This window comes from Dermacentor albipictus, unplaced genomic scaffold, assembly GCF_038994185.2.
Source record: "Dermacentor albipictus isolate Rhodes 1998 colony unplaced genomic scaffold, USDA_Dalb.pri_finalv2 scaffold_16, whole genome shotgun sequence".
Taxonomy (NCBI): Eukaryota; Metazoa; Arthropoda; class Arachnida; order Ixodida; family Ixodidae; genus Dermacentor; species Dermacentor albipictus.
This window is the reverse complement of record NW_027225570.1, coordinates 409,587-424,033: the sequence shown is the minus strand read 5'-3', so window position 1 is coordinate 424,033 and position 14,447 is coordinate 409,587. Positions and strand designations below refer to the sequence as shown.

The 14,447-nt window shown below is 51.6% G+C and overlaps 1 long non-coding RNA gene across 1 annotated transcript; it reads left to right on the top strand.

Annotated features, from left to right (window-relative positions):
• The first annotated feature begins 739 nt into the window (after nt 1–739).
• LOC135899690 (uncharacterized) lies at nt 740–6,670 on the top strand. The gene is made up of 2 exons (XR_010563692.1): nt 740–890; nt 6,543–6,670. It is a non-coding gene; the product is annotated as an uncharacterized lncRNA (long non-coding RNA).
• Nucleotides 6,671–14,447: the final 7,777 nt, after the last annotated feature.

The window sequence follows — 14,447 nt, the reverse complement described above, 5'->3', positions numbered from 1 at the left end:
GTCACTCCCTGCTGGGCTATCAGTTTCTTTCTTTTTCTTTTTGGTTCTGCGAACAGGCAGTGATCGCAGTGCGCACGACGTATTCTTCGGTATTATCTGAAATTGGACGTTACGAAGCTGTATCTAGCTTATGTAACGTTATTGCTGCTGAGCCAGGAAGAATGGGTGACCAAGAACATTAGCTTAAGCCCGCGAAGATACGAGGTAACCAAGTCCACACTTTATCGGAAAATGGAAAGCGTAGAATAGAGAGAAAGGGCGGTGAGTTTATCGCGGGGTGATGGTTGTTGTATGCAACAGCGAACGAGGGAGAGAAGAGTGCGAAATCATGATTTTTCCTGTCCCGAAACCGGCCGCCAGGTGCCTGGAGTGCTGGGCTGGTTGACGCTCGCGCGAGAACCATACGAGAACCATAGAGAAAGAAATTCAACAAGAGGGGACACCAGGGGGACACTCTTCAAAAACTGGCAACAGGAAACACGTCACGCCTAGTTTCAACAACATCCGTTAGTTGACGCGAGCATCAGAAAAAAAAGAATTTGAAATAAACTTCCAGACAACGTTTTATTTTTTTTATTCCTTCCCACTAAAAGTGAAAAAGTTTTGCGTTTAAATGAACTTATACTTTGCAACGTTTTGTTGCGTTGCCTAGCAACAAGCTAGCAGCACGCCAGGCGCACGTCGATCATGCGCCAGACAAGCCGCGGGAGTAAGTTGTTCTTTATTCTATGGAGTGAGCGTGAACGGTCGTACGTGCGAAGCTCGCGTGCTCGGCGACCCGTCTGTTTTGGATATAGCCCATTTTTGGGGGCTCCCGGCCTTCTCTATGCTTCTCTTGCGTAGCGTCTGCATTTTGACACGGCACCACTGCACTACTGGACTACGGCAAGGTGAGAAATTGTGTTTGACAGTGTGCGGCTCATTTTAATCACAATTAGGCTTAGTTCGAGTGGCGCAGTTAGCGAAAAACAGCACCGCCGTCCTGGCGCAGTTGAGTTAATGCCTCATCCTGGGAGATGTTTGCGACGCTTTTTATGAGCCCCAACATTACTGTAACTTATTTCGGTAGTTTTTGGGCACGCTTGCCGCGCCCGGCTTATTGATGCAGTAAGCGAGGGTAGTTCTGAACTTAGTGTCACATATTACTTCCCCCCTCTTCCTTGGCTTCTGGATTGGATTGGCGCGGCTCGCTACGTGCTTGCGCGCGCTTTTCCGAGCGCAGATTGGTGTGCGCCTGGTTTCTGCACTAGGCTGTTATGCGATCGCTTTTTCGAGCGCAGATTGATGTGAGCCTGGTTTCTGCACTAGGCTTTTGCACGATCGCCTGCTTTTTGCACTGGGCTTTCAAAAGGCGAAGTGAGCGTCGCTTACTGCAGGCGGCAAGTGATTTGGCTCACGTACTGCGTGAGCAAAAACATAGGCACGTGGCTCATGAAGGAGATGACCGGCGACTTGCTTAATCTGTCGGACCATGTCATCGCCGACTGGAGGAACTACGCTCGTGAGGTCGTGCGGGACGAGCTGCTGGCGCGACCCCCACTCGGTGGCCCCCGGAGGATTGTGCAAATTGATGAATGCCTCCTTCGCGGCAAGCGAAAATACAATCGAGGCCGCCTGATGACGGGCGACAAGGTTCCGCCGAGCCGCCAAAATTACGGCGGCATTGCAGATCGTGGACCATGGGTATTCGGCATGATCTGCGTGACCACCGGGGAGCTCCGACTATTCAAGGTCGACCGACGAGACTCGGCGACGCTAGGCCCCATTATTGCAGCCAACGTTGAACCGGGAACCACCATCCACAGTGATGAATCGGCCGCATACAACTGCATCCCGAACTTGGTGGGGGCTAACGGAGCAAGACTGAATTTGCAATGGGAGGCTGTTAACCACACCATGAACTTTGTAGACCCAATCACGGGCGCTCACACCCAGAAAATCGAAAGCTACTGGCAGAAGGTGAAGCGCTACCTCGACTCCGCCGGCTACAGGGTGACTCTACAGCTTCTCGAGTCGCACCTGATATGGGCGTCTTGTGCTGGAGTTTGAGGTATAGTAGCGGCGCCTGGTGGCGGCGCGGAAAACGACATCTGGGTCGTACCAGCTTGGGTCGTACTGAGCCCTGGCTATGGCGAAGCACGTTTCTAGGCCGAGTTTTGCGTCGATTCGCACTTTTTTCTGCCCTGTTGCGAGTGCGAAAAGGCTCGTCACTTCTCACAGACCATGCCGACCACGCTGCGAGGTCGCCGCAGCCTATAGTTTAACGAAAACAGGCTCTCCGTGTGCCGTATTGCTGGGAGCAGACGGAATCGGTGACGCCGATCCGGAGAGACCTAGCCCAGCCTCGAGAAGGCGTCACCGTCATTACTTCTGCGTCGTGGGCTGCCATGAACAAGAAGGCCTGAATCCCAACATCAGATTCTACCGTTTTCCTTCAAGGCCTCACGAAGTGGAGCGTCGGGCGCGCTGCATAGCTGCAGTTCGTTGCGCTGAGTAAGCGAAACTTCGCGCCATGCTGACTGCTTCGCCTGTCTTGAAGCTTGCTTGATTATCTGCGTTCTAAATTTAGGTCTTTTGCACCTACAGTCTCCACAGCACACCGACATAGCAGCAGGCATGGCTGGTAATTCACGATTCGAGACCCGGCCACAGCGACAATTAACAATTCGACCGATGCGAAGTGGTTAAGTGACCAGGTGTGTGCAAATGACCACAAATGGCCGGGCTGATTCGGTGACAATTCACTACCCCACAACGAGCAGCACAGGTTAGAGAGTTAAATGTGCTCATACTGACCTCAAGTCAGCATGTTGAGGCAGCGCAGCAAGGTAGTATTGATTACAGCAGATCGATGTTCGAGCGCTTTCATTAAAAGCTACGTCAAGCCAGCAGCGCACGAGCTCGCGCTGCAGCGTGATTCGCACGTACGTGCGAGCTCATATGCATTGCATCAGTTATTATCAGTTACTAAAAGGGACAGATGGCCGCTACGACAACGCAGGCATAACTACTTGTTTAGCGGCATGCAGTCAACAAAGATTGAAGGAGGCCCGCCGTTTCGCGGCATGTCGAAAGACCGCTGCCTTCGCGGCGCGTACGACCGTGTGCTCGAGCAGTTCCGTACACATGATGTCTGCTTATCGCTGCTGTGGATTCATTTATATCAAGCATTTCCTCGCGTTTGTGCGCCTGAATCTAGCAGCGTGCAAACCTAACCTAAGTTCCACTTCGTACGCGACTCGTTTCACTTGCGATTGACACCGCACTAAAACTTCGCCGCTTAATTCTTGAACGACATACAGGCAATCGGCACTGCATAATTTCTTGCCTTTACGCAGCGTGCCACCCCTGAAAAAATCTTCGGCACCGGATATTCGCTGCAGGCCGTGATACAACACAACCGAAAGCGGCGGGTCCATATTGTAAACGTGCTTTCCGAAGCAGACGACCGAGCTTGGTCAGAGGGCGCTTTTTAGCACCTTTTTCGCAGCGCCCCCTGGGCAATGCACGAGCCCCATGGGCGTCTTGCGCTGGAGTTTGAGGTATAGTAGCGGCGCCTGGTGGCGGCGCGGCAAACGACATCTGGGTCGTACCAGCTTGGGTCGTATTGAACCCTGGCTGTGGCGAAGCACGTTTCTAGGCCGAGTTTTGCGTCGATTCGCACTTTTTTATGCCCTGTTGCGAGTGCGAAAAGGTTCGTCACTTCTCACAGACCACGCCGACCACGCTGCGAGCTCGCCGCAGCCTATAGTTTAACGAAAACGGACTCTCCGTGTGCCGTGGGACGTAATGCTAGGAGCAGAATGAATCGGTGACGCCGATCCAGAGATACATAGCCCAGCCTCGAAAAGGCGTCACCGTCATTACTTCTGCGTCGTGGGCTGCCATGAACAAGAAGGCCTGAATCCCAACATAAGATTCTACCGTTTTCCTTCAAGGTCTCACAAAGTGGAGCGTCGGGCGCGCTGCATAGCTGCAGTTCGTCGCGCTGAGTAAGCGAAACTTCGCGCTATGCTGACTGCTTCGCCTGTCTTGAAGCTTGCTTGATTATCTGCTTTCTAATGTTCGGTCTTTTGCACCTACAGTCCCGACAGCAGACCGACATAGCAGCAGGCATGGCTAGTAATTGACGATTCGAGACCCGGCCACAGCGACAATGAACAATTCGACCGATGCGAAGTGGTGAAGTGACCAGGTGTGTGCAAATGAGCACAAATGGTCGGGCTCATTCGATGACAATTCACTACTCCACTACGAGCAGCACAGGTTAAGAGAGGTAAATGCGCTCATCCTTGATCCAAGCCAGCACGTTGAGGCAGCGCAGCAAGGCAGTATTGATTGCAGAACATCGATGTTCGAGCGCTGTCATTAAAACCTACATCAAGCGAGCAGCGCACGAGCTCGCGCTGCAGCGCGATTCGCACGTACGTGCGAGCTCATATGCATTGCATCAGTTATTACCAGTTACTAAAAGAGACAGATGGCCGCTACTACAACGCAGGCATAACTACTTGTTTAGCGGCATGCAGTCAACAAAGATTGCGCAGGAGGCCCGCCGTTTCGCGGCATGTCGAAAGACCGCTGCCCGTCGCGGCGCGTACGATCGTGCGCTCGAGCAGTTCGTACATCGCGGCGCGTACCGTCGTGTGCTCGAGCAGTTCCGTACACATGATGCCTGCTTATCGCTGCTGTGGATTCATTTATAGCAAGCATTTCCTCGCGTTTGTGCGCCTGAATCTAGCAGCTAGCGTGCAAACCTTACCTGAAGTTCCACTTCGTACGCGACTCGCTTCACTTGCGATTGACACGGTGCTAAAACTTCGCCGCCTAATTCTTGAACGGCATACACGTATTCGGCACTGCATAATTTCTTGCTTTTACGCAGCGTGCCACCCCTGAAAAAATCTTCGGCGCCCGATATTCGCTGCAGGCCGTGAAACAACACAACCGAAAGTGGCGGGTCCATATTGTAAACGTGCTTTCCGAAGCAGACGACCGAGCTTGGTACGACCCATTTTTGCACAGAGGGCGCTTTTTAGCACCTTTTTCGCAGCGCCCCCTGGGCAATGCAAGAGCCCCATGGCTATGGTGGGCATCGATTAATGGGCACATGCGCTGCAAGGACTCGTTTCTGCGTTTATTAGAAGCGATCGCACGGCGCTACCCAGTGTGACATAGTAATGGAAAATAAAGCGCACTTTTCTGACCCTTTGCTTTTGTATGAATGTTTCCCGGCATTGCTGCGCGCTTCCATACACGGTAGGCCCGCGGCGCTGCGCTTCCGCAGTAAGCGACGCTCACTTCGCCTTTTGAAAGCCCAGTGCAAAAATCAGGCGATCGTGCAAAAGCCTAGTGCAGAAACAAGGCTCACATCAATCTGCGCTCAAAAAAGCGATCGCATAACAGCCTAGTGCAGAAACCAGGCGCACACCAATCTGCGCTCGGAAAAGCTTGCGCAAGTACGTAGCGAGCCGCGCCAATCCAATCCAGAAGCCAAAGAAAAGGGGGGAAGTAATGTGTGACACTAAGTTCAGAACTACCGTAAGCGAGAACCGGCTCGGCCGAGTGACGCATTTGCGCCTGTACATGTAGTACATACATGCGTGTACTACGTCGTAGCGCCTAATACAAGTTTTCGCGCATTCTGTGGCCCCCAACATTATTGTACTAACGTCGTTATATTTGGGGTAGTTCAGAAGCATGGTTGCCGCGCCCGGCTTATTGACGCAGTTAGCAAAAAGCAGCTCGGCTGTGTGCCGCAGTTTCGCGTGTACTGAATCTTATTGGTAGAAGTTCGTGAAGCATTCTTTGATCCGAAGAAGTATTGTAATTTATTTGGTAACTTTTCGGGATATCCTGAGGCTTGCTCGCCGCGCCTGGGGTTGTGAAGCTGTTAGCAAAAAAGCAAACCGGCCATAGCGAGTTAGTTTTGCGTGTACTGAATTTTAGTGGGAGAAGTTTGTGACGCATTTTATAGCCCTGCAACAACGTGTACCTTATTTCGGTACTCACGCTTCTCGAAAACGCGACGAGCGATTGCCGAGAGTGATAACACGGGAGTGTTGCATGCGCCGGCAGGACGCGTGAAAGATAATACGGACGAGCTCGAGAACATGACACTTATGTATTCTGAGTGACTGAAAACAGGCTTTGCACCCACGAGTCTGACTTGAGTGCGATGACAAGGCATTCTGCGAGCGTGTAACATGGTCTGGCTGAGCCTGTGTTGTAGCCGCCTTTGTGTACTTGGCGTACCATCGTGTCGACTGAAGCTAAGTTGTTTTGGAAACGCGCAGTCACCTGTGTATTTGTGCACCTAAAGTGCAGGAAATAATGCCCGGGAAAGGAGGGGTGCTTGAAAATCGGATGTTCTGATTTTATGGCATTGTTTGGGAGGAGTCTTTGCTGCGAAATGTACCTAAAAGTGAATTTATCTGTAATGCCGCTCATTCACCACTTACGAACGTTTCGCCTCTACAAGCAATACTCCTGTTAGGTCAATATACCGAAATGATACATGCTTGTAATTTACTTTCTTTCAGCTGATGGAATCCGGTGGAGCATCGTACGGCAACGACTGCTGCTTACCTGGTGCCACAACTTTGGATGAATGCAGAAGCCCGGAACGAGCATTTATATAGAGCAAAATAAACATTTCATCATTTCAGAAGACTTCTTCCGTTTTCTTTATGAAATTGCAGCTGACAGATTCGGCGCAGTCTTGTAAAGGTCAATCGCAATCATTTCTACTTAATTATGAAACGATTCCTCGCCAAGGCCACGCGAGGTTCAGCAGAAGTGAAAAAAAAAAAGAGAATGCCGCGCCGAGCAGCGGAGCCGGCGCGGCGTGTACCAACTGGTGTTCAAAACGCGCGCGCCCAAAACCGAAACCGAAAGGAGTCAACAACATCCGCTTGGTGCGCTACAGCCAATTCGGCCGCTGGGCTCTATGGGAGTGTCCGCTCTTGTTGAAATTTTTCTCTATGCGAGAACCTTCAAATCGCGCTCGACTGTACTTGGCGCACCATCGCGTCGACCGAGGCCAAGTTGTTTTGGAAACGCGCAGTCACCCGTGTACTTGTGCTCTTAAAGTGCAGGAAATAATGCCCGGGAAGGGAAGAATCTTTGAAAATTAGACGTTTTCTTCATATTTTATGGCATTGCTTGGGAGAAGTCTATTTGTTACGAAATGTATGTAAAAGTTAATTTATTTGTAATGCCGCCCATTCACCACATACGCACGTTTCGCCTCTACGCGCAGTATTCCTATTACGTTTATATACCAAAATGATACATGCTTGCAATTTTTTTTTCATCTGACGGCGTCCGGTGGAGCTTTGTACAGCAACTACTGCTGCTTACATGTGCCACAACGTTGGACGAGTGCACACAAAACCCGGAACGAGTGCTTATATATAACACAATCATCATTATCATCAGCCTGTTTATGTCCACTGCAGGACGAAGGCAATCTCCAATTACCCCTTCCGCCAACAGATTACAACAAGCAGCCGCAAATTTCCTAATTTCGTCGCACCATGCACCTAGTCTTTTGCCCTCCTCTACTTCACTTCCCTTCTCTTGGTACCCATTCTGCCACCCTAATGGTCCAACGGTTACCTAGTCCGCGCATTACATGACCAGCCCAGCGCCTTTTCTTTTGGTGGATGGACGGATGAAAAACTTTATTAGGAAGGAAGCGCTGGAGAAAGTTCTGCTCATCACTGGATCCTCGCAAGCCGCTGTCACGTATTTGGCATGTAGTCAGGAGCCTACGTTTTCCCCCACAAGACAGGTACCCTTTCAGTGCTCTGGCCCTTTACCAACGCCGCAATGATGTAGAGGTAGCGGACGACTTCTGCAAAATGATTGTGGGCACATCTCAACCAGCCTCTATCCAATTCGAAGTTTTTGCGCCACCTTCCTCAAGTGACCACTACGACTTGCTCTTTACGATGCCCGAATTAGAGGCTGCTCTTGCGTCGTGTCGGCATTCATCTGCTCCTGGCCCTGACGGGATCTCGTACTCGTCTCTGTCTCACCTTGGCAGGGCTGGTCGCACTGCACTGCTCAATTATTACAACGACACATGGGTCTCCGGTATTGTTCCGCAGCAGTGGAAGATCAGCCGCCTGGTTGCTCTCTTGAAGCCTGGAAAGACTCCTAATGAACTTACCTCATACCGCCCAGTTGCATTAGCCAGCTGTGTTGGCAAAGTTATGGAACGAATGGTCCTGGCGAGGCTCGAATGGTTTCTGGAAAGAAATGATCTTTATCCGAACATGATGACCGATTTTCGGCGGGGTCGTTCTTCAATTGACAGCGTCATTGACCTCGTTACGACAGTGGAACATGAAAAACATCAACGCCGACTCGTCGCCGCTGTTTTCTTAGATATCAAAGGGGCCTACGACAACATCCTTCATGAAGCCATTCTCGATGCCCTAGATGACTTGGGTATTGGCGGCCGGCTCTACCTGTGGATTGTGAGCTACCTCAGCGGCCGTTTCGTTTACATGTCCACGCCTGACGGAGACACTAACCGTCATCAGGTATGCCGCGGAGTTCCTCAGGGAGGAGTTCTCAGCCCAACATTATTTAATGTGGCACTGATTGGCCTGGTGAGCGAGCTTCCACCTCACATCCACATCAGTGCATATGCAGATGACATCTGCATCTGGGCTTCTGGTACAACACGCCCACAACTACGTGCGAAATTACAACGGGCTGTGTCATCTACTTCACGATACATACGGCGTCAGGGTTTGCGCTCAGCTGCCGAAAAATGTGCTGTGGTTGCATTCACGCGCAAATCCGTCTGCCGCTACCCGATCTCCATTATATAACGGTGTCATCATACCTTATGTCTCCCACCACAGATTCTTGGGCATTATCATTGACCGCGATTTGTCATGGACGAGGCATGTTAATATGTTGAAGCAAAAACTTAATCTGTTTTGCCATGTTCTTCGCTTCGCAACAGGCATGAAATGGGGTCCCACGGAAGGCTCATTACTAAGACTTTATCAGTCTCTTTTCGTGGGCTACATTCGATACAGCCTTCCGATACTCTCAAACTTGAGCATTTCCTGCTTACGGACATTAGAGAGCGTCCAAGCGCAGGCACTCAAAATATGCCTCGGGTTGCCACGGCGTGCCTCCAACAAAGGCACAATTGAGGAAGCCCACGTATGCCCATTACCGATATACCTGTCCCACGAACCACTTCGTGTGTATTTACGCTTACTGACACGACACCATTGCCATCCATTGACGTCGGTTCTACATGAGCGACCGGACAGCAGTTTCACAAGTGCACTCCGCTGCCATCTACCTCACATAACATCAGGCTATGCCCTTCCATATCACCCCGTCAAACCGCCATGGGTGATGGTTCAACCTTCCGTATGCGTACATGTCCCCGGCATACTAAAGAAATCATTGGTTCCCGTCAGTGGACTACAACGACTTGCTCTCGCGTACATCTGGTCAGAATACCATATTAAGAATACCATATTGTACACATGAACATATGTTCATGTGTACACAGACGGCTCAGTGTCACCTAAGGCATCGACAGCAGCTGTGGTGATACCAGCCCAACAGATGACTCGAGGTTTCATACTAGACCATAATTCAACATCAACCGCTGCAGAGCTTGTGGCTATTCGGGAAGCGATTCGCCACATCTGCGGGGAAAGACCTCAAGAGTGGTGCATTTTCACGGACTCAAAACCCGCGCTGCAAATTTTGGGATGCTTCCTGCGCCACACCGCATATCAGGTTCTGGCCCTGCAGATCACCGAGCTACTTTCATACGCTCAAGAAAAACACCACCGCATAGTGTTCCAATGGATCCCGGGACACTGCGGGCTCAACGGTAATGAGATGGCCGATGCTGCAGCAAGGCGCGCCCTCAGCAATGGCCTGCGAACTGCAGTCCCATTCTCCAGACCGGACATCACATGCCTCCTGTCGGAATTAATGAGGAGTGCGACGAGGAGATACTGGGCCCAGCCAGACGCTCGTCACGGCCGCCTTAAAAGCCTGGATCCCGATATGAAATTTCCTATTCTGCGTGGAATTCTACGCCCTCATACATGCCTGATACACAGACTGCGATTAGGCGTCGCCTTCACGCGCAAATATTTGCACATTATTGGACGGACAGACTCCCCGGACTGTTCAGTGTGTGGCGCTGTAGAGACTATAGAACATGTGCTCGTGGTGTGCCCTGAGTATGCGCGAGAAAGACTGACATTGGCAGATACATTGAGACATTTACACAATGGACCACTGTCGGAGACCTCTTGCTAGGCGCGTGGCCACAGAGTTGGCAGACGACAGAGACAATGCGTGCACTTTCACGTTTCCTAGGTGACACGGGCCTGGACTCACGCCTGTGATACCAGTTGTGTAATGTGTCATTCACCTCGTTCCTCCCATTATCATCCCCCATTGTGACCCTTTTTCTTCCCCTCTTCCCCTTCCCTTACGTAGAGTAGCAGGCCAGATGCTCCATTATCCGGCCGACCTCTCTACATTTCCCATTCATTAAAATACTTCTTCTTTATTAGGGTCCTTAGGGCGTGCACTAGCGCGCAGCGGGCCGCTCCCACGTCGGGACAGAGAGGCCGAGTTTCTCCGCCGCGTCGCGGGCCCGTTGGACAGCCCATAACTGTTCTTCGAGGTTGGGGCTGTGTAGGACCGCCTCCCAACGTGAAGAAGTGTTGTTTTCATCGCTGTGTAACGCGGGACATCGCCAGAGCATGTGAGGTAAATTCGCTAAATCATTGCATAGTGCACATGCATTTGTTGTCTGAATTTCGGGGTACACCTTGTGAAGAAGTAGGGGGTTTGGGTAAGCCCCCGTCTGTAGAAGCCTGTTAGAATAGCGTCTATACCCGTTTTCTCTCTGATCCAAACCGCTCTCTTTCTGTCTCTTAAAGTTATATGCCTAGCATTCTTCGTTCCATCACTCTTTGTGCAGTCCTTAACTTCTTCTCAAGCTTCTTTTTCAGTCTCCAAGTCTCTGCCCCATATGTCAGCTGCGGTAAAACGCACTGACTGTATACTGCCCTTTTCAATGATAATGGTAAGCTCCCAGCCAGGAGCTCACGAGCAAAATAAACATTTCATTTTAGAAGACGCCTTGCATTCCCTTTATGAAATTGCATGTGACACATTCGACGGAGGCTTGTAAAGATCGTTGGCAATCATTTTTACTAAATAATAAAACGATTCCGCGCGAAGGCCGCGCGTGATTCAGCAGTAGAAGCGGAAAAAAAAAATAAAATGCCGCGCCGATCAGCGGAGCCGGCATGGCGTGCACCAGCTGGCGTTCAAAACGCGCGCGCCCAAAACCAAAACGGGGAAGTGTGAATCCCATCCGCTTGGTGCGCTACAGTCAATTCGGCTTTTTATTGGGTGAATGCAGCTTTGCAGAGGCATCCTCATTCCAAAATGCCTTGAGCCCGGGCCGCGTCCTGGGCCCTCGTAATCAGCCGTTGCTGATCCTCGAGGTCGGAGCTGGCCAAGCTCGTTAGTGGGGTAAGGGTTCGGAGGATTTAATGGTGCCGCTCTGCAACCCCCTGCTATGTGCCTGAGGGACCCGGGCTCTGCGCAGAAGCGGCATTGCGGAGAAAATTGTGTAGGGTCTATGAGGTGATTTCTGGTTGGTTGGGGGAATGTATTAACCTGTAGAGCTCGGAGGAATCGCTCCTTCTCTCTAGGTAGTGACTTGTGAGGGGGTGCATATGTTCTGCGGGTTAGCTTGTAGTGTTGTGTGATGTCTTGGTAAGAGACTAGAGGGTGCGTGCGCTCGGGTTCAGATTCCTCGGCGTCGTTTCGGTGGGTCAGATCTCGAGCCACGTGGTTGGCGACCTCATGGGGGTCTTGCGCTGGAGTTTGAGGTATAGTAGCGGCGCCTGGTGGCGGCGCAGGAAACGACATCTGGGTCGTACCAGCTTGGGTCGTATTGAACCCTGGCTGTGGCGAAGCACGTTTCTAGGCCGAGTTTTGCGTCGATTCGCACTTTTTTCTGCCCTGTTGCGAGTGCGAAAAGGCTCGTCACTTCTCACAGACCATGCAGACCACGCTGCGAGCTCGCCGCAGCCTATAGTTTAACTAAAACGGACTCTCCGTGTGCCGTGCGACGTAATGCCAGGAGCAGAAGGAATCGGTGACGCCGATCCGGAGAGACCTAGCCCAGCCTCGAAAAGGCGTCACCGTCATTACTTCTGCGTCGTGGGCTGCCATGAACAAGAAGGCCTGAATCCCAACATCAGATTCTACCGTTTTCCTTCAAGGCCTCACGAAGTGGAGCGTCGGGCGCGCTGCATAGCTGCAGTTCGTCGCGCTGAGTAAGCGAAACTTCGCGCCATGACTGCTTCGACTGTCTTGAAGCTTGCGTGATTATCTGCGTTCTAAAGTTCAGTGTTTCGCACCTACAGTCCCGACGGCAGACCGACATATAGCAGCAGGCATGGATTCGAGACCCGGCCACACCGACAATTAACAATTCGACCGATGCGAAGTGGTGAAGTGACCAGGTGTGTGCAAATGAGCACAAATGGTCGGGCTCATTCGATGACAATTCACTACTCCACTACGAGCAGCACAGGTTAAGAGAGTTAAATGCGCTCATCCTTCATCTCAAGCTAGCACGTTGAGGCAGCGCAGCAAGGCAGTATTGATTGCAGCACATCGATGTTCGAGCGCTGTCACTAAAACCTACATCAAGCGAGCAGCGCACGAGCTCGCGATGCAGCGCGATTCGCACGTACGTGCGAGCTCATATGCGTTGCATCAGTTATTACCAGTTACTAAATGGGACAGATGGCCGCTACTACAGCGCAGGCATATCTATTTGTTTAGCGGCATGCAGTCAACAAAGATTGCAGGAGGCCCGCCGTTTCGCGGCATGTCGAAAGACCGCTGCCGTCGCGGCGCGTACGATCGTGCACTCGAGCAGTTCGTACATCGCGGCGCGTACCGTCATGTGCTCGAGCAGTTCCGCACACATGATGCCTGCTTATCGCTGCTGTGGATTCATTTATAGCAAGCATTTTCTCGCGTTTGTGCGCCTGAATCTAGCAGCTAGCGTGCAAACCTTACCTGTAGTTCCACTTCGTACGCGACTCGCTTCACTTGCGATTGACACGGTGCTAAAACTTCGCCGCCTAATTCTTGAACGGCGTACACGTATTCGGCACTGCATAATTTCTTGCCTTTACGCAGCCTACCACCCCTGAAAAAATCTTCGGCGCCCGATATTCGCTGCAGGCCGTGAAACAACACAACCGAAAGTGGCGCGTCCATATTGTAAACGTGCTTTCCGAAGCAGACGACCGAGCTTGGTACGACCCATTTTAGCGCAGAGGGCGCTTTTTAGCACCTTTTTTCGCGGCGCCCCCTGGGCAATGCAAGAGCCCCATTGCCAGGAATGCCTTGATGAGCTGGCGCCCAGATGATCATGACTGAGCTCGTTGGCGGCTTTTGATTGATGATCCGGAGCGTAGTGGTATGAATTCTGCCGCTAGCAAAGTTGCGGCACGCCTGTTGGGAGTCGGTCACTATGACTTCAGCCTCTGTTTGAGAGAGCGCGAGGGCTATGGCCGCTTCCTCGGCTTGGAGGGGATTGTTTCGTGTGAGCGAAATGCGGCTCCGATGTTCTGTGTTGACGACTACGGTGGCTGCTGTGGCTGTGCGTCTGGAGTTAGAAGCCGCGTCCGTGTAGGCTGTAGAGGGTAAAGTCCCGTATCGCTTGTGTATGGCTAGGGCGCGGGCCTCCCTTCGCTCTGCGGGGTGGATGCATATTGCGAGGTAGACGTACGGTACGTGATGTTTCTCCGGATGGCATGAGTGTCCGCTCTGGAATTTCTTTCTCTATGGTTCGACTTTTCACCATCGTTGCCTCTGTTGCCGAAGTGCCGACTAGCGAAAGTGATGAGGACGACATGGAAGGCGACAACATGGGCGATTCAGGCCCGACAAGCTGCGCGTTACTTCAGCCTCACAAGTGCAATCGTCGCGACGAGAACAGCACCCCGCAATGAAAAAGGCGCCCCGCGACTTATGCAGTGCTACCGCGCGCGTGCACCGAGAATACGTATCGCCAAGTAGGAATCTGCCATGCGAGTGTTTGCCGAGAAGAGGCTGGCTGAAAAGCTGGCTCGCAGCTTCAGTAAGTTTGAGGCCGCTGTCGTCGCTGCTAGGCCGTCGCGGCATCAAACGAAAATAACACTGTCGCGCGAAGTGAATAAATGCTATATGTTTCCCCCCTTTCATAGCACTCTCTTAGAGTTCCGTTTTTGACAGGTAAGTCGACGATCTCATGCCATTTTGGTTAAGCAGTACTACCGTTTAGTACGTACTTTTTCCGAACTCCGGCCAACTACGGTTTAACGAGGTCTCACTGTACAGTCAAATCTCATTACTACAAACCC